The sequence below is a fragment of the Sorex araneus genome, chromosome 4 (assembly GCF_027595985.1).
Source record: "Sorex araneus isolate mSorAra2 chromosome 4, mSorAra2.pri, whole genome shotgun sequence".
Lineage (NCBI taxonomy): Eukaryota > Metazoa > Chordata > Mammalia > Eulipotyphla > Soricidae > Sorex > Sorex araneus.
In genome coordinates, this window is record NC_073305.1 from 88585504 (window position 1) to 88607194 (window position 21691).

Here is a 21691-nt window from a genome sequence, read left to right on the forward strand (position 1 = left end):
TTCTTTTCAATATCTTAGTGATAGCAGACATCCCCTTTTAAGTATGAATTTACACTTAAGATACAAAGGGTACTTGGTAAAAATGTCTATCACAAACTCTGTGATAAGATTTAATTTTTGTATGAAGTTCCATTTTAATATGAAGAAATAGAATGTAACTTTAATATGTCTTCTTTTTTTTTAATTTTATTTTTTTATTGAATCACCTTGTGGAAAGTTACATAAGTTTCAGGTTTAAGTCTCAGTTATACAGTGCTCAAACACCCATCCCTTCACCAGTGCACATAATATGTCTTAGTTAGCCTAAGAACTTCACTTCTGATTAGAATGTAGAGAGTTGCAAAAGATCACCACTCCTGAAAATACGACCGTGTGAGACTGAACTACAAAGCCATCAACTGCTCAAACCTGGAAGTAAAGAGAGGGCTTAAATAAACTTTAGTGAACTCAATCCCAAAAGTTATTACCTGCTAAAACAGAGGAAGTTTGGTGTTGCTTTCTTCCCAGGGAGAAAAGAAATAACCCTGAGGAATAGGGATCTGGGAGACACGAGGTAAAGCCAATGTGACAGATTAGAATCCTTAATTAGAATACTTCAGGAGTCCAGATATGAAGTATTCATGCTCCCCAGCAGTTATTCCTTCCCCACGAGGATAAACGGGATGCAAGGAGACAAATGATGCAAGAAAACAGCACAGACCAGTGTGTGGAGACTCTTTCCCACCCTCCCTCCCCAATTCAGGTCACCTGCTGATTGTTTGGGAACCATCTTCTGTGGTGCTTAGGGCTTACTCCTGGCTCTGTGCTCAGGAATCCTGGAGATGCTCAGGGGATCAGAGCCTGGTTGACTGCACAAGCATCCTACCCACTTTATAATCTCTCCTGCCCAGGGCATTCTTGAAATGCAAAGCAGTGGCTTGCTGAAGGCTGAGGTAGAAGTAACAGTACTGAGAGAATTCTCTCTTCAGATCCTTCAGTCCTTCCCTACAGTGGAGAGAGGGGAGTGGAGACTGAGAAAGAGAGAAGGTTCAGAAAGATCATCAGCAGTAGAAAGAGAGCCGGAGTGATAGTCTAGTGGCTAACGGGTTTGCAGTGCAGGTTGCAGGCCCTAGGTGGATCCTCACACCACAGGGCCTGTCCAGGTGCACAGAGCCAGGAGTAAGCTTCAAGTAATGCCAGATGTGGCCCCAAACAAAAAACAAACAAAAGCACAAAGACTAAGATCAAGAGAGAAAAATAAAACTCAGCAACACATAAACCCTGGAAACTATGCTAACAACTAAATCATCCGTAATTCTCCTAAGATAGAAAAATGTTATTTCTGAGCAGGAGAAAACAGTCTGAGTGGATGCAGAGATGAAATACATACCAAATGTTAAGGCGCTTTCAGTCAACCCTGATTCTGTCCCTGGCACCACACAGGGTGCCCTGAGCCCCACCAGGAGTGCTCTCTGAGAGCAGAGAAAGCCCTGAGCACTGCCAGGTGAGGCCACAGAACAAACAAGCAAACAAAAAAAAATACCAAGTTTATAGAGCACACTTGATTTTATTGGTTTATGCCAGAATGAAATGCCATGGCTTTAGCTTCACAGGTCTATATGTGTATTATTCTCACCACTTACAACACCAAAGTTCTGGTGGTATGGAAAAACCCATCTACTCATTCTCTGCCACTGTCCCCTTCCTTTTGGTAGTGATGTTGGCAGGTAGGCTGGAAAGAACCCCCACAGCAATGGCAATGGAATTCCTAGAGGTAGTAAAACCATCTAGCCCTGAGAACCCCCAGGACCCACCTTGTGAGCGCTCTAAGGCCTGATAAGACTTTCATCTGGTGCCAACAGACCCAGAGAAAGCTGGATGGACACCGCCGTCCCCCTCTCCCGCCCCCCCCCCCCGCCACCTTAGAGAGAAGCTCCTAAGCTTAGAAGCTCCTAAGCTACAAAGACCAGTAAAGGAATTTCAAAGAAGGCCATTGACCACTCCCAACTCTAGGTCCTTGACAACAACCCTAGCAACAGACCTAGATAGAAGCCTCATATGTGGGCAGCTTGGGAAAAACCCATAAAAGCCACCTTGAACAAAGAGCGTGCCTGCATATGCTGCCTCAGTGCTTGTACTGCTCATGCCCACGTGGTTAAGCACATGTGGTACTGCGCATATGTGTCACCCGAATGTCTTCTCTGGAGGTGTGTACTGGGGCACTCTCTGACTCTGGAGAAGTCCCTGATCTCCCTTGAGTGCATTACTCTCTCGCCCTTTCCTCTCCCTCCTTCCCCTTCCTAAAAGCCTCCAATAAAAAGTTTTTACTTAGCTGCTTGTCTATTCCTCTTGTCAGAAGTATGGTATGTAAATATCTTTTGTAACTGCTAGGTTATGTTTTCTCTTATGGTATCTTACTTAGCTGTGTGAAGTTTTAAAATTTAATGTGGTTCCATTTGTTTATTAATGTTTATGCTTTCCTTGCTTTTGCAATTATTCTCCAAATAAACTTGTTGTTGCGACTCTAGAGTTTGCCATTTACAAACTTACTATGCCTAAAATAATATTTTTTGTGCTATTATCTATTTGACTATCCAAATTTAGTTCTTTCCTTCCAACCTATTCTCTGTCACTCCCCCCGCCCCCTCCACCTTAGGAAACTTTGAAATTCTTATCATTGAACTTTGATTAATTTGACATCTCAATGTCATTTCTACCACGCACTTTTGCATCCTCGAGATATATTTCCAGAAGTGGTATTGCAGGGTCATATGGAAGCTCAACAAAAATGAAAGCTTATAACTATCTCACGGTGATTCAATAAAATAAAATAAAAAGAATTAGGATGCTATTTCAGCTTTCTGGACATTTATTGTTAGTTCTTATCTTTGGCTTGGGAAATTCTTAGCTACTATTTATTTGAATATGACTTTTGATCCTTTTCTGTTTTCACCTTTTGGTATTATCATACTACTGATATTTAAGCTTTTAATGAAGCCTGATACTTCTTACAGATGTTAACTTTTCTAAATATTTTTCTCCTCTTCCATGAGATTAATTAGTGAAACTATATCTCCAATTTTAGATTTTTTTCTAAAAACCTGAGCCTATTTGATATGGCTTCATGTTACATTGTATTTCATTCAATAGGATGCCTTATTAAAAAGCTAAACAGAAAAATATAAGAAACTATAGTCATTATCTTTTCCTAGACAAAGACATAAAAACCCATAATGACATATTACCAAATCAAATCTAGCAATATATGCAAATGTCGTGACCAAGTGAGGTTTATCTCAAAGAAGCAAGATCGAATTAACATTCAAAATTCTATGCTAAGGATATAATTCAGAGTAGAGAAAGCACTTTGCCTTATAACTGAGAGGTCCTGAGTTCAATCCCTGATATTTGCAAAATAAACAATTCTTAACACTGAAAATAATTTACTATAAACAATCCTTAACACTGATATAATTTACTACATTAAGGGATTAAAAATTTGAAAAATTACACATAAACTTCAATGTGTGCAACAAAGGTTTTAATAAAATTGAATCCCCCTAATAATGAAGTTTTCAATACAATTAGAACAGAAGAGACTTCAACCTGATGAATACTTCCCATAAAAAATCTGTATCTATATTGAAGCAAAGACAAAGTAATGAAACTATATTAAACTGAGAAGCTTCTGTACCTCAAAAGAAACAGTGAGCAAGATAAAACAACAACCCGCTAATACCAATCTGGATAAGGGGTTAATATTAAGTTATGTAAGACACTGGTTGCACTTTACAAGAAAAAAACACACCGAACACCACCAAAAAATGGGAAGAGAAGAAATGAACAGAACCTTCCTCAAAGAAGAAATTCAAATGGTCAAAAGGAAAAAATGCTCTACACCACTAACGATCAGGGAGACACAAACCAAAACAACAATGAGATATCATCTCACACCACAGAGACTGGCATGCATCCAAAAGAACAAGAACAATCAGTGCTGGCAAGGATGCAGGGAGAAAGGGACTTTCATTCATTATTGGGAATGATGACTGGTCCAGCCATTTTTGAAAACCATATGGACATTCCTCAAAAAACTGGAAATTGAACTTGCATATGACCCAGCAATACCATTTCTGGTAATGTACCCTGGGGGCCCAAAAATACACAGCAGGAATGCCATCTGTGCTTCTATGTTGATAGCAGCACTATTCATAACAGCTATAATCTAGAAACAACCCGAGTGCCCTCGAAAAGACAACTAGATAAAGAAACTATGGCATAGCTACACAGTGGCATAATATACAGCTCTTAGGAAAAATGGTGTCAGGAAATTTGCTTATAAATGGATGGACATGGAGAGTGTCTTGCACTCATTTGTGGAATATGGTATGTGGCTAATACCACAAGACAGTAGAAATAAGGTTCAGGAGGACTGGTTCACTGTTGTAGCTTGCCATAACTGTGTGTGTGGAGGGGGGGCAGAGATAGAGGGAGTACAATTAGGATAGAGAAGGGAACACTATGACAATGATAGTTGGAAATGATCACTATGGACAAGAATTGAATGATGAAAGTAGGTAAAGGGATATACATGAAAACCTATCAGTACCTATATTGCAAAGCATAATGCCCAGAAGGAAAGAGAGAGATAGGAGAGAGAGAGACAGACAGACAGACAGAGACAGAGAGACTGAGAGATAGACAGACAGACAGACAGGCAGGCAGGCAGACAGGCAGGCAGACAGGCAGACAGACAGGGACAGAGACCGAGAGAGACAGAGAGAGAAGAAAAGTACCTGTCATAGAAGCAGTCTTGGGATTGGGGGCTGGCAAGAGGGAAACTGGGGACATTGGTGGTGTGACATGTACATTGGTGAAGGGGCAGGTGTTGGAACATTGTATGACTGAAACCAATACAATTTTCTAACTGCCTATCTCAGTGGTGCCATTAAAATATTTTAAAAAGACAAAAAAATGATCTGCATCTAACATTATAGTACATGGTGACAGAGTCAGTGTTTTTTTCTCTTTATCAGTATAAAACTATGGATAGAGACTCACATTACATAGAACACAGGTAACTAGGTGGTTTTTGTTTTGTTTTGTTTTTTCCTTTTTGGGTCACACCCGGTGATGAACAGGGGTTACTCCTGGCTGATGCACTCAGGAATTACCTCTGGCAGTGCTCAGGGGACCATATGGGATGCTGGGAATCGAACCCGGGTCAGCGTGTGCAAGGCAAATGCCCTACCCGCTGTGCTATTGCTCCAGCCCTGTTTTTTTGTTTTTGTTTTTAAAATAAAAGTATACCTCTATACTAGCAACAAAATTGAGGAACTAATATATTGAATATGTTATATGATTATGTTATAAATCTAGAAGTAATACTAATGAAGACTCCATATTGAATATTAGTAAATAAAATATAATTCTGGAAGACTTTTCTACTAAAACATATAGTATAATGTTGAGAGAAAAATAAAGTGAACAAATGAAAAGAGCTACATTCATTAAAATTAAAAGGTTTGGTAGAGTCTGTAGAATCAATGCAATCCAATTATGTCTCCATCAGAGAGCCAGGCAATCAGTGAAGCGGTGAAAGCATTTGCCTTGAAAATGGTCATACTATGTTTGATCCCTGATGCCACACACACAGTCTTCAGAGCACTGCTAGGGGCAATCCCTGGGCACAGAGTCAAGAGTAAGCCCAGAGCACAGAGCCAGAATTAAGTCCTGAGCATAGCCGAGCTACTAGACACTGAATCAAGTAAGGGTCAGACGCATACAAGGCAAGCACCCTGATCATTATATTATCTCCTCAGTTCCCAGATACCTTTTGTTCAAGTAACATGCAAGCTTGAGGTGTGCATGCCTGAAAATCAACAAGCATGTATACTATATTCACTTCTTCCAGATTTCTTAAAGAATTTGACTAGTTTATTCTAAAATTTATATTAAAAATTGACTTACTTAGAATAAGAACAAAATTAAATAAATATGATATTGAATAAAGAGCAATCTTTGGAGAATTAAATTAGATGAGAATTCACAATGATTTTTTTATTATTAAATTATGGTAATCAAAAAGTGTGCTGTTGGAGTCAGGGCAGATGTAGAAAATGACAAAGTTCATTAACTTATATGGCCAGATATTTCAGTAAAATTATTCAAGTGATAAATAGTTAAGAAAATTCTTTTCAGCAAATGATGTTGGCTCAATTTCATAAACAGGATAAACTGAATCTTGATTTCATCTTAGTTCTAAACTAAGATAATGCATAGACCCAAATGTGAAATCTGAAACTATGAGGTTACTACATGATTAAAAACAAGAAAAATATCTGAGAATATCCTTATGATCTTTTGATCAGCTAATTTTCTTAGAACACAGACAATACTGGCAATTTTTTAATGGACATATGTTTCTTGGAAATTACACATTTTCTCCTTCCCTCAAACTCTATCATTAAGAATACCAGCAAATGCTCAGATTAAAATGCGTTAGAAAATTGATTTGTATTTAGAGTATAATCATTATAAAAATTCTTAAAGCCTCCTATAATACAATAAAAAGGAAAATAATAATTATTTAGAATATGTATATACCATTTGAGTTTTGTATTGTAGTAATAGACACAATGTTTAATTGGACATAAAGATGTTTGCTGGGCATTTTCACTGTAACTTTTATTTAATCTTCTTTTGTGTTAGGGTGCAGCTGAGGGGAGGGTGAATCTTTTTTAAATATAAAAATTTTCACTGAAAAAAATTTTTAGACAGGTTATAAAGATATAGATATGCCCAGCAAGCATATGAAATGGTATTCATCACTAGTCATCAGAAAAGTGTACAATAAAATCACAATATGATATCATTTTAAACCCAATGTAATGGCTAAAATTAAAAGACATAATATCAAGTATTCATGAGATTATATAGAAAAATAGTAATAAATACATTGTTTAGAATGAAAAATGATATAACCAGGTATATAACCAGATATAGCCAGAAAAACTGTTGACTTTATTCATTATAAACTATGATTAGCAATTCTTCTGCTAGGCATAAATAGCCTAATAAAATAAAATCAAGAGACTACAAAAATACTTTTTATAGTTTATTTTTATAGTTTTTATAGTTTATTCTTAAATAGTCCCAAATTAAAACTCAAATGCTCATAGTAATAAAATACGCAATATATCCAGATACTAATTCACAGCAACAAAAAGTTAATCAAGCTTATGTCCAATGACATGAATACAATATGTCATTTGATAAAAGAAGGTAGATATACATACATATAAATGCATACAGAATGATTCCATTTACAGAAGTCCAAACTGATGCATGATACTAGAAATTTTAAAATTTGATGTCTTTGATAGAAAATGACTAGGAAGTAAAGTAAGTAGACCTGTGAATGGTAGAAATAGCTTAAATTTGCAGTGATAATATTCAGGTATGTGATTTTTGTCTAAGACAAAAAACATGACAACTGTAGGTTATGGTACAGAAATTAAAACTCAATAAATCAATCTCACAAAACAATATTGTTGTCATTTAAAACTAGGTTAGACAACCCAAAGAGCTAAAAAGATTCCCCAAAATGTAATAGACACTCTTGATAAGTCATTACCAGGATATGCTGTTCTATAGAAACAATGTGTACCAATAATTATTGACCAACTTCTTCCATAAAGCATCAAAATTAAGTCATCCTATTCCTCTACAAATATCATTCTAATTATTTTTTAAAGTCATTATTTACAAGTTGTTCTTAATAACTATTTTGGGCATTCAATGTTCCAACAAAAATTTCACCACCAGTATAGCCTTCCCTCCACCATGCTCCCAATTTCCCCTTCTCCCTTCATTATTGCTTGATATACTAAAATAGAATTATCAAAAAATCACGATCACGAAATCTCGTTAATCATCGATTTCTCGAGCGGGCTCAGTAACCTCTCATTCGTCCTTTCCCTGAGATCTTAGAAGTCTCTCTCGACTCGGCCCTCCCAACGATGTCACACTGGAGGCTTTTTCAGGGTCAGGGGAATGAGATCCAGCTTGTTACTGGCTTTAGCATATGAATACACCATGGGAAGTTTGCAAGGCTGTTCCATGTGGGCAGGAAACTCTCAGAAGCTTGCCAGTTTCTCCCAGAGGGAGAAGTAGGCTACAAGACAGCTTCTGGGAGCTTGCTTTTAAGTCTCTGGATGTTGGCCATTGATGGGATTACACACACCTGGGTTCCTCTGCTGGTACCTTCATGCCTCATCAAAAAATATATCAATAAAATTAACTTTTATCATTGTTTTATATATGTAAATATTCACAACGGTGTAGTACAGTCATTATCTAAGGAGTTACTGCGTTGGTGAGTGCCGGTTGAGCCTTTTGTGTTATTGTTTTTGCTCATTGAGCATGGTGAGTTTTCTATACAATTTCCCCATTGAATTTGCTGTGCTCCTCATTTGTGGAGTATAGACTAACATCACATGAGGCTGACACCCAAGGACAGTAGATACAAGGGCCAGGAGGATTGCCCCATAGTTGGAAGCCTGCTTCATGAGCAGAAGGGAGAAGGCAGATGGAATAGAGAAGGGATCACTAAGAAAATGATGGTTGGAGGAATCAGTCAGGATGGGAGCTGTGTGCTGAAAGTAGATAATGGAACAAACACGATGGCCTCTCAGTGTCTGTGTTGTAAACCATGATGCCCAAAAGTAGAGAGAGAGTATGGGGGATATTGTCTGCCATGGAGGCAGGGGGAGGGTGAAAAGGGGGGTATACCCAGGATATTGGTGGTGGGGAATGTGCACTGGTAGAGGGATGGTGTTTGATCTTTTTGTGATTGTAACCCAAACATGAAAGCTTGTAACTATCTCACAATGATACAATAAAATTTAAAAAAAAAAAAAAGAATTTGCTGTGCTCTTACTGAGCTGTTAGTCCTGTGAAATAATGGAGGAAATGTTGCATATTTGTCTGCATATGTGATCTCTAGCTTCAGGACCTATATTACATAATAAGGCCCCAGCTCCAAATCATCCCCATTCTTCTTTGTAGTAGTCTCAAATAGCAGCTCCAGGGCCAGAGAGGTGGCTCAAGTCTTAGAGCTAGGCTTAGCACATGAAAGACCTAGAGCTGGATCCCTGGTGCCATATGCCTGCCCCCAGCACTGCCAAGCAGGCTGTGGTGGCCCCTGTGCCCCAGTCCATGGCAAGGAGAACACTAATGGGTGTTGCCCCAGGTCCCCCAGTACTGCTTGGGTGAGGCCCCTATGGAAAGCAAAACAAAATAAACTCCACTCCAAATAGCTTGCCAGGCTCTCGACGTGTGGGTGAGATACTCTCGGTAACTTGCTGCGCTCTCCTAGAGGCGCGGATGAATCGAACCCAGGTTGGCTGCGTGCAAGACGAACGCCCTACCACTGTGCTGTCACTCCAGCCCATTGGTTAGGGTACCTCTCAAATTTTAACACTTCAGAGATCATAATTTGGAGGTTCTGACACTGTAAGTTTAGCTGGTGGTCCCTAACTCATAATTTCTAACAAGCTCCCAGTTGATACTGATACTGCTAGCCCACCAACCACATGTTGGAAAGCTAACTTTAAAAGACAAACCAGTGTTTGTCTTGTCTTGTCTTTCCTTTTTTATTCTCCTGCAGTAAAATGATGTTGAAATTTTTACAAGACGAGAAAATTCCTTTTAACAAGCCAAGGCTTAGTATCTCTCTTACTAAAGCAAATAAAACAGGAAAAGAAAGGAACTCTGGCCCCTCTAGTTTAAAACATGAGTATTTTAGTATCTACTTAGCTCTGCAACAACATAGTGTTTATAGTGCAATGGCTTATAAAGGGGCCAAAAAGAGGAAGGGAAGGAAAAGAGAGAAGGAAAGTATAGTCCTGGATGTATTTTATGAAATATTCAGAAATACTCTATCACAGTTTATCTATTAGTTCAGTAAAAAAAAATGAATTCTGTTTCAAAATGCATTACAATACATACTATAAATATTTTCTTCATAGGAGTTTATCAGCTACAAGAGGCAGCAGTGAACTAAGCTGAAAAATAATCAGAGTTCTTCAAGAATGAGGTTAATGAAAATAGAGTTGCCTTATTTTTAAAAAAAGCTGAAAGGAGCTCTACAGACATGGGAAGAGCAGACTGATAATTGAGGTTAGAAGTTCTGATTTCATTTCTTAATCTGCACTAGATCTTTTCACAAAAATATGTGCAGAAGAGATTACCACTGTATCACAATTTTCTTGCATAATGTGGTTACTCTCAATTAGTGATATGTGCAACTATTTTTTTGGAGGTGAGGGAGGGCTTGAGCCACACCCAGCAGTGCTCAGGGCTTACTTCTGGCTCTGTGCTCAGGAATCACTCTTGGAGGGCTCAGGGGACCATACAGCGAGCCAAGGATTGAACCTGAATTGGCCACATGCAAGGCAAAATGCCCTACTCATTATACTAACACTCTGGCCCAATATGTGCATTGTAAACAGCATAAAATTAATGGTTACTTGCTTCACTTTTAGTGAATAGTACTCTAAGTAATATGTAAATGATGTGCTATCTTCTTAAAAAAGAGATTCCGTTTCATAAGCGAAATTTAGCCTTTTGATCCTACATAAATATATTTTAATAATAATAGGGAAATGAGAATATAGTTTTAAAAGAATGAGGAATGTAGACATTTAAACTTAATTCGCTTGTTAGTTAAATTAGTTATGTAGGCTAAATATATAGTCAGAAAACGAAGTCATGAAGTTATCACTGCTACTAATTGAACAGAGTATATCTTTCTTAGAGTATTCTAATATCCCAAAGGAAGGGCAATAGAACTAGCTATGTATATTCTTCCTTACAGCTGTAAAAATAATGATTCAAAGACTTTGACCTCACAGAATCATTGTGTAAACAAAATTGTATCATTTATAATGCTCAAGAAAAATAGAACTACTTAGGTAATAAGGCTGGCCTATTATATGCTCTATAATCAATAAACCCAAATTTAAACTCAGATTTTTCAAAACTCTCATATATTTATTTACTTAGTTCTGGGGGCACACTCAGTGGTGCTCAGGGTTTACTCCTAGCTCTGCATCTTTTGGATTTTTGTATGAAGTCCAGGGAAAATTCTGCCAGTAATTGCATCACTGCAAGCTTTTACTTCCCTTTTGTGGTGCTCATATGATGGAGAAGCCTGGAGAGAGAAATCCTGCCCCGCTGGCGCTGCATGGGCCAGTGGCTCCGATCACAGTCTGGAGGCATTTCTGCGAGCTGCTCGTGTCCAAAGTAGTTCAGTTGCCTCCGGGGTCGAGCTCGTGCAGCAGCAGAAAAGACCGTACCCATGTGGCGTTGTGTTTAAATACAGGCAAAGGGCGGGTCTGGCAATCCCGCCCCCTGGGATCCCTGGGCGTCCCGCTGGTACCTGCATTCTGTGTTCTAAAAACTGGCAATCACCACGCTGTGCCCAATAAGGAAGGGTTGAGAGATAAAAACCCTGCCCCACTGGCGCCACATGGGCCAGTGGCTCCGATCGCAGTCTGAAGGCATTTCTGCGAGCTGCTCGTGTCCAAAGTAGTTCAGTTGCCTCTGGGGTTGTGCTCATGCAGCAGCGGAAAAGACATTTAATATTTTTAATGGCAACGAATTATCGATATTAAGAGCTCATAGCCAAAGTACTATATTATGTTTTTTATTTAGAGAAGATATCATTAGTAACTAAACATTTTTAAGCTATCATTGTTGGGGGAAGGGCTTTCTCAGAAGACTCAGATATTCCTCACTCAACTCTTGACCAACAGGACCAGCAATTTAGTTCTGGAGTACAAAAGAGCATTACAAAAGGGATTACTCAGGCCACTCAGGAAATTGGGATTGGCCACAAGAAAGGTTTTCACCTTAATCGTTATACTATCTCTCTGGCTAATTAGGCTATCTTTTAGCAAATGTGTACTTTTCTTTCACATGCAGACTGCTCTTATTAAAATAACATATCTAGTATATAATACAAAGTAGTGATCTGTTTATATGTATTATTATTATTATTGTTGCAATTTGCTTTTTCTTATTTGCAGTAGTTATTTGCAGTAAGTCCTGGCAGTTCTCAGAACTTACTCCTGACTCTGAGCCCAGAGATAACTCCAGCCAGGCCTGGGAGGGACAAATGGGATGCCAGGGATTAAACCCAAGTTGATTATTCACAGTACTATCTCTCTGACCCCAGTTTTACTTTTTAACTCAACCATTAAAAAATCATCTATACTATTAATTTTACTTAATCATGATTAAATGTAACATAAAATACATAATCTAAATGATAGAGGGAATATGGTTATTTTTCTAGTCTCCAAAGAAACTCATATTTTGAGAACTCTAAGACACATGCAGAGATAGAAAAGTATAGAAAAAATTTAGGCATAAAAGTGTCATGGAAATATCTGGCAATTAATTAATGAAATAAAGTTTCTTCTTCATGGCAGGAAATAGGAAACTCTAGTTGCCCACAACTATGTTAACATCATAGTCTGCTCATACCTTGTTGCTGCTAGAGAGTTTGGAGAAGACAAATATCTTTACTTCCCCCATGATCACCCATAAGGAAGATCACTTCTCCTTAGTATCTCACAAGCACATCCTGGCACATCACCAGTACTCATTTGACATTCTTAATTAAATCCTATCCTTTCTACTTATAACATCTCTATTTGATTTGCTCCCCAAGTTATAACACCAATGAAATGAGCCAGATTTGATGCCCAGTAGCACTTATGGTGACCTGAGCACCACCAGGAATGATTCCTGAGCACAGAGCCAGGAGTAAGCCCTGAGTACTTTCAGATGTGTGTACACACACACACACACACACACACACACACACACACGCACGCACACACACGCACACACACACTCATCAACCAATTTCATTGAAGCATAATAGTATTTATGTTCTACCTGACATCACATAAGAGGAGGGGCATATTTCAACACATACACTAATTTACCTCTTGGAGAGCCCAGCAAGCTATCAAGAGTACCCCACTCGCACGGGCAGAGCCTGGCAAGCTACTTGTGGCATATTTGATATGCCAAAAACAGTTATGATAGATCTCATTCCCCTGACCCTGGAAGAGCCTCCAATCTTTGGGAAAGATGAGTAAGGAAAGGCTGCTAAAATCTCAGGGCTGGGAGAAATAGAGACATTACTGGTACCCACTTGAGTAAATCAATGAACAACAGGATGACAGTGATACCGTGATACACTAATTTTAGGTGGAATAAAATATGAACAAGTTATATAAAGCACAAAAATTAAATAAAAACCCAAACCAGAATCTACTGTTCTCTATGTATTTAGACAATTCTAAGAAATTCAGGTTTACTTTTAGCGAATTATTCATCACAATAAATTATTTATGGCCTGTTATTGGGGCAGACTTGGGTGGTGGTTGAAATATTGAATGCAATAAATCATCATGAACAACTTTATAAAATAAAATAAAATAAATAAATAAATACAAAAAATTCAGTTAAGTATTAAATGACAAGAGAACAAAATAAATCAAGAAAGTAATAATAATAAAGTTTACCAATAAAGAGGTTACATGAAAGCTAGAGAGATAACTCAAGGTTTTGAGCACTTATTTTGTACAATGTGAACCCAGGTTCTCTCCCCAGTCTTACATATGGTCCCCCAAGCACTGCCAGGAGTGATCCCTGAGCATAGAGCCAAAACTAAGCCCTGAGCACAGCCAGGCATAGATTAATCCCCCCCCCACCTCCCACTCACAAAATACATGGAAAGAAAAGGAAATTTAACAGACATAACAAATACGACTATGAATTCTCTTGATTTAAACCATAAGCAGTTCATAGACATTTTGGAGACACTCAGGATAAAAAAAAAAGTGAATGTGGACTAGGTAGTAGATGATACTTACCATAGATTTAAAAAAAAAACATTAGATGTGCTATAACACTGGACTCTAAATGATTAAAAGAAAACCACTAGAGCCAACACAACTGTAATTGTGGGACCCAAGTTAATCAATTAATTAATTTAACAATTAATCTTCAAAATGTATTTGTCATGGAATCAGGAAGGGGGTAAAGAAAGGGATCTGAATCAGTGATGAAGGAATGGGGCTACTGGGTGTTTGGATTGAAGGGGAGCCTGCAATTGGAAGCCTGAAAACTCATTGTAACAACTACGCTATTCGTGGCATCTAAATTTTTTTTTAAAGCAAAACCGAAAATTAAAGAAAAATAGGGACCAAGGAACAAAACTGATAAAGATCAAAATAATAAGTGAAAGTCACACAGTAGGAGAGAATATGTGTAACAATAAAACAATTGTAGCTTTCTTTCTCATTTGGGATTGGCAGAATGGCTCCTATTAAGAAAGGGGATATGAGTAAAATATGGGACATTCTGCCATCAAGGAGAGTGACTAGGGAATACATTCAACATCTATGCATATCCGTGGAAGGCTGGATAGCTAAAAATATAAGGTTAGCTAAAAATATGTCCAAACAACAGCACAACAGCTATGTGCTCTGGGCACTCAAAGAGATCCAGAAATTAGCCATAAAGAGGCTGGGTACAGCAGATGTTACACTGACAACAGCTCAACAAAGCTGTCTGGGCCAAAAAAAAGGTAAGGGACATTTTATATTTTATCAGTGTGTGGTTGTCCAGAAAAAGTAATGATCAAGAGTCACCAAACAAGCTTCATATATTGGTTACTGATTTGCTATTATTACTTTCAGAAATCTATGTTCTATGTGGTTGAGAACTGATGACATAATAAAATTACAAATTTTATTTTTGCAATATACATACACACACATGAGAAGTTCCAAATTTTCTTTTTTTTCCTCTTTTTTTGTGGATTGAGTGAGTGGTTGGGCCGCACCTGGCAGTGCTCAGGTCTTACTCCTTGCTCTGCACTCAGGGACCACACCTAGTGGTGCTCTAGGAACCATATGGAGTGCCAGAGATGGAACCTGGATCAGTCACACACAAGGCAAACATGTGCAAGGCAAATATCCTACCCACTGTACTATCGCTCCAGCCCTTCGGTTTAATGTTTTTATTCTAATGCATTTTAAGGTGAAGAGCATGTCTAGTTTGCTTTATATTTTTTAAAATATAGTTAGCTAAAAATATGTCCAAACAAATTTCTACTTACAGCCCCTTCCTGTAAAGCAGAAAGGGCACTTACTTGCCTTGCATGTGGCCTGTCTACGTTTAATCCTGGGAACCACATATGGTTCCTTCAGCTCCATTACGAGTGATCCCTGAGTGCAGAGCCAGGAGTTAGCCCTGATTACTGCTGGGTGTGGCCCAAAAAACAAAACAAAATATGCATACTTATAAAATATCCTAGATAGTAATGTAGATACCTGGCCATACTAGGCAAGAAACAAGGAAGTCTATTGAAGGATTTATCTATTAAAAAATAACATGGTGCCAGGGATGTGGCTCAGTAAGAGATTATGTGTGTCACATGTGAGACCCTGGACATGACCCCAGCATCACAACAACAACCATAGTAGCAATTTATCTGGTCTGTAGTGTTTCTGGACTAAATAACCAGTGGATGAAAGAGGGACAGCTACTTTAATATAGGTGTGATATATATTATATGATGGTTCTATCATCTTCTCACCCCATCTTTTTTTCCCAACAAATGCTCCTTCACTCATTCTCTAAAAATTCTAGAGGAAATGCTATTTTCTTCATTATATCTCTCCCAGATTCTGCTTGCAAATTAAGTTATTTAAAAATAAGTGGTTAATAAATTTCCTGACTATGTATGACTTTCATCAAATTATATTTAATGTATATATGTCTACATTACAATTTTAAGCATAAAGTTTATATGTTTTTTTTCTAGTCAAGGTTTATGAGTATGAAAGATTTTGAAAGCTTCAAATAGACATGTGAAAAACATTGAACCCATCTCAAATTTTTGCAAAGTAAAGAGGTTTTGTTTAATTTGAATAATTCAATTCTAAGGTGCAAACAACATTAGGGCTGAGCATTTTGTTAACTTTTTTATATTCAAACTCTAATTGTGGGTTCTAGAAGTCTTCCTGGAAATGCTTTGTGCCACACTAAGACCTCATATAGTCAATAAGCATATTTAGGCTTGTTTTAATTTATTTTTTACAAAATTATTTTTATTGAGAAATCTGCAGTCAGACTCACTCTTAAGGGTTACCAGAGCTCTATAATTCCAGAGATAAATAATCATTGGCATTATAGATTATTTATTGCTAGTCGCTAGTCAGGAACAGAACTTCTTCCAAAATAATTATATAGGGAATATAAGCCAATTAATAAAGGATTTTTAGCCTTGTTTTTCTACAATACAATAACTGTCCTATGTTAAGGATATGCAGAAGAAATCCTAGGTGTGTTGGAATAAAGACATCTTGATAAAGACATAACACATAAATAGAATAGTGGCATATTAATGAAGACTTGACATTTAAGGCTGGAGAGGTAGAACAGGGGTTAAGAAGCTTTCCTTACATATTGCTATGATTTGGTTCCCGGCCCCAATCAGCCCCCCAAGATCACGAGAAGTGACCCTTGAGTACAAGTCTGGGAGTAGCCCTTAAGCAATTTCAGGTACCCCCCAAAAGGATTTAAAATTTAAGTGGAAGAATAATAATGGTACCTTTCTGAACTATAACTTACCCTCTTAAGGAAAGCAACTAATCATGGGAAAGCATGGGATTAACAGAGAACCCGAGAACTAGATAAAAATTAAAATTTGAAGACACTGACTAAGGGACCAAGATGTCATCAAAGAAAAGGCACAGAGGACCGGAGCAATAGGACAGAGGGGAGGGCGTTTGCCTTGCAAGCAGCCTATGTGGGTCCAATCTCTGGTATCCCATATGGTCCCCTAAACGCTGCCGGGAGTAATTCTTGAGTGCAGAGCCAGGAGAAACCCCCGAACATCGCTGGGTGTGACCCGAAAAGCAAAATAAACAATTAACTCATTTATTTTACTTTATTTATTTATTTTGCTTTTTGAGTCACACCTGGAAATGCATAGGGGTTACCCCTGGCTCTGCACTCAGGAACTACCCCTGGCGGTGCTCAGGGGACCATATGGGATGCTAGGAATTGAACCCGGGTTGGCCGCGTGCAAGGCAAAAGCCCTACCTGCTGTGCTATCACTCCAGCCCCAACTCATTTATTTTTAAAAAAGATAAAAAAAAGGCGCAGAATCATAGGCAAGAATAAATAGAAGGTATCACTGACACTGAATTTAATAATGCACATAAAGTTCTCAATAATCTCTAAGAACACTTTGGACAGGAATGTGAATTTCCACCCCCTCAATATTCTCATAACTATTGAAGCCTGGGAAAAATAAACGATATATACTTTATATATATTATTTTTATTTTTATTGCATTCCTAAACGTTACATGTCAATGTGTGAAAGCATGTGAGTTATTATTAGGCTGCTACTGGGATCTGCATTTAGCTTATTTCTCCTGTCGTAATCATTTAAGCAAGAAACATAGGAAAAATCAGCTAGGGCCTTTTCTTTGGGACTTGATACTTGTCTGTAAAATAAGAATTGACCAGGGGGTGAGGGGTGGAGAGAGATTCTAGTGGAGAGGTCACTTGCTTTGCATGTGGACAACCTGAATTTGAACTTAGCACCCCATATGGTTTCCCCAGCCCCACTAGGAGTAATGCCTCAACACACAACCAGAAGGAAGTCCTGAGCATTGCCAAGTGTGGTTCAGAAAATAAATAAACGATAAGGACTGATGAGATTGACATGCTATGAATCTATATTAGTGGGTAAAATCAAGTTACACATAGTTTTGTCTTTTAAAACAAAGGCATGTTTATGCCATTGTGTAGTCCAGTGTATCTCAACCTCTTATGACCCTGGGCCCATTCCAATCTTGCTTCCTTTTGGTGGCCTTCCAGTTTTATATGTTGGCCCCCTTGGAACATCCTGGGAGCTCATAAAGGTCCCCTCTATGGTCCTTTGTGGAAAAATGCTGATGCAGCCTCTTTGTTTTCATTGTAGAGGTTTTAAAAATTAGTTTAGAGTGAAGACACTTTGCTCCAGTGGATAAAATACAAATATGCCAGTTAATTGAATACATAGCATAGAATTCAATTTCTAGGTTTTTCATATACATTATCCATTGTTACTCTCATGCACATAATCTTTCCCTGGTCAAACTCCTCATAACCGTATCTACTCTTTACTAATTGCTTTATGTGCAGAATTTCCTCTCCAACTATCAAGTAAATTTCGCTTTGTACTCTCCCTAGATTTCTAATTTACAAAATGACAGCAGCTTCTGTATCTTATGTATCCATTTTATCTTTAAATAATAAGTCTACAGGTGGCATTGAAATATTTGTTGCATCATTCTTTTTTTGTTTTTGGCTTTTTGGGTCACACCTGGTGATGCTTAGGGCTGACTCCTGGCTCTGCACTCAGGAATCACTCATGGAGGCACTCAGGGGACCATATTCATATGGGAATCGAACCCGGGTAGCCCGCACGCAAGGAAAACGCCCTACCTGCGGTACTATCACTCCAGCCCGTCATCATTCTTAATAAAATTTCATTGAAAACCAGCTTCTATTAGTCTTTGGGGTTGGCCATAGAGGAAAAATAAAAATAAAGAATGCTACAATTCTTTAGCTGAAGATTTCTAAATCAACTAGACAGCATTTAATAAAAGTATTAGGAGTGTTAACAAATTTTAATATAATCTCAAGTAATTGTGCATAAAAGTTGACAAAATTATGTAATAATAATAGCAAAATTAACCTAGAGACATAGTACCAGGGGTTAAGACATTTGCCTTTCACACATCTCATCCTAGTCAATCTCTAGCACCACTTATAGTTCCTAAAGCACTGCCTGGTTTGACTCCTGAGCACAAAGCTGGAGTAAGCTCTGAGCACAACCTGATCTGGCCTCCCATCTCATTTTAAAAGTTAAATAACAATAACGCTAAGTGTGAATAATTTGGGAACTATATCCGTTATATTTATCACCCTGATGAAAATAGTCCTTGGAGTTCAACTTTAGTCAATAAAATGTGCATATTTGTTTAATTGGAGACTTATTTTCCTTCTTTTGGATCAAAAGTCATAGGAAAAACATTGCAAAGATTCAAGTTCCACAGTAAAGGAGAAAAAAAAACAAAATGGGAATTCATAAATGGAATGAAATCATGTTTCCATGGAAACACTTAACTGGTTTCTACAGTTCAATTTAAGTTGGCAATTTTGACTAATATCAATAAATATAAATTTGGCATATTAAAAAGTACTCATCCTATCATAATGAGCTTTCAAAATTATAGCTAAACACATATAAAATGTTGTTGGATTAAAGTTATATTTAGAAAGTTTTAATCATGACCAGTATCACCTGGCAAATATATCATTTACATTGGAAATAAATCCAATGAACAAAGTTGTGCCAGTATAAACAAAATCTTGAATATAGTTGTCCTCTGATTTTAGTGTTAGCATAAGAACAGGGACAGACTTGTGAATTCTGTGGGTTTAATAGCTTACTGAATCATGATAACCAAAATAGATTCTACATCTTCACCCCAAAAGGCAAGGTTATTATTGTTTTTCATTTGGACTGTTTTTCCCAAATTGAGGAGGTCTATTTGATTACTGACATACGTTGCTAGGCCAGATGTAAGATGTTCAAAATGATTTTCTTGTATGAATAGTTTTAAACTTTTTTGCCTATGTTTTATGTTTTTAAAGATTTTAGCATTACTTAATGCTCTCATCTTATACATGGATTGACTCCAGCCTTTAACTTTGCTTCATGTGAACGTCTATTACCTGATCTTGTACTGGTTTACACACAAGAAAAAAACCAAAGGGCAAGCATTTAAATATATCCTCGTACAATCAGCTCAGAATTAAAACTTCCCAGTCATTCAGCCCTAAAGCTATTCACTTCATCCAGTAACTATCTCACAGTCGCAGTCAAGTGAAGTTTAAAATTTAATCTCACGCTTTATAGAGAGGACAGGAAATTCTAAAACTGGCAAACTTATACACACTTTGCTACATATCATTCTTCACTTGGCTCTTTTCTTGCATATTCCCTCTTCTCTTTTTTTAATAGTTAAATTTCATGAGAGAGAAGGCTTCGTTTGTTTCCCTCCCACTAAAGTTGCATATGACTATAATTCAGCGTCGGTCTCTAGCACAATCCTGAAATCACTTCTGATAAAGTCACTGTGATTATCTAATTACCAAATTTCATCAACTTTTTCTGGCCATATTTCTTACCCTCCCTACAGTTAGCAAATATAGTTGGCTTGTTTTATTGAAACTTTCCTTTTAAACTTCCTCGACACCACTTTCCCTGGAAATGACTGACTATTCAGAATCCTTTCACAGTCCTCCTACAGTCTCTGAGAATTTAGGAAGAACCTCTTTCTTACTTTGTAAACTCTCTAGGAAGCATCATTTTCCCCTATGCCCTACCACAAGTGAACCTTGAATACAGAACCATAAGACCTTGAGCCCAGTCAGGTATAGTCACCTCAATCTATATTTTGAATGCATCCATATTCAACATATTGTGAGCTTGAATATGAATGCACAATTTGATCAGTTGACAAAAAAATCAAGATAGAGAAAAAAGCCAAAATTACATTTTTTGAAGAAGAAATACAAGAAGGAATAAATTACTTTTAAAAGCAAATACAGCTGAATTAATTACCTATCTGTTTAAAACAAAACTTTTAAACTCAGACTACACAAGGGACCTTTTTAATACTAAGATTTAAGCACAAGGTATCTTTTCAACACTTAGAAAAGTAGAGTCAGAGTATATGGTGTTTGGGCTGGAGCGACAGAGTATACGGTGTTTGTTTTGCACATGACCAACCCAGGTTTGATCACCGGTTCTCCACATGGTCCCTGGAGCTCTCCAGGGTGAGCCCTGAGTACAGAGACAGTAATAAGCCCTGAGTACAGCTGGGTATGGCCCCAACCTAAAACAAGCAGACTAACACACTGAGAAAAAGAGAAATTTATATTTCCAATGTTGCAATGCAAATTGCAGTTTTATTGAAATATACTTGACATAACTTTAACTTTTAACTTTGTATGCATTTAAATGTACAATATCTTAGTGTGGATTAAAAAAAAGTATGTTTGTTGCAAAGCACTAGTATAGAAGGTTGGGAGCTTGTCTTGCAAGCTGCCAACCAGGGTTTGATCCTAGAACCCACATCTGGTCCTCTCAGTTATTTATACCTCAGTATCACCAGGAGTGCTTCCTGAGCACAGAACCAGGAGTAGGCCATGAGCACCAATGGGTGAGGCCTCCATATCCAAAACTTAGAAATAAAATATATGAAAGTCTATTTGATCAATAATAAAATTATGAACAGCACAATTGGATCATGCATGAACAGGAATCTCAAAAAAGATAAAGAAGAATATAAATTGCTCAATATTAGTATGTGAACTGTCCTGATAATAGGGAAATACAAATGTAAGAAAATATTCATTTATACACACAACTTAAGTTAACTAAAGTTAAAGAAGACATAACAAAATAAAAATCTCATACTTTTAAAGAGGCAATACCCTCATATGGAAAATTTGAAGAGCAATATATAGAACCAATAAAGTTAGGTGAAAAGCG

General features: G+C 37.5%; 1 protein-coding gene across 1 annotated transcript in view; it reads right to left on the reverse strand.

The window, feature by feature from the left end:
- Positions 1 to 21691, reverse strand: part of COL21A1 (collagen type XXI alpha 1 chain) — a 216607-nt gene that overhangs the window by 133184 nt on the left and 61732 nt on the right. The gene's annotated exons all lie outside the window — the stretch shown is intronic.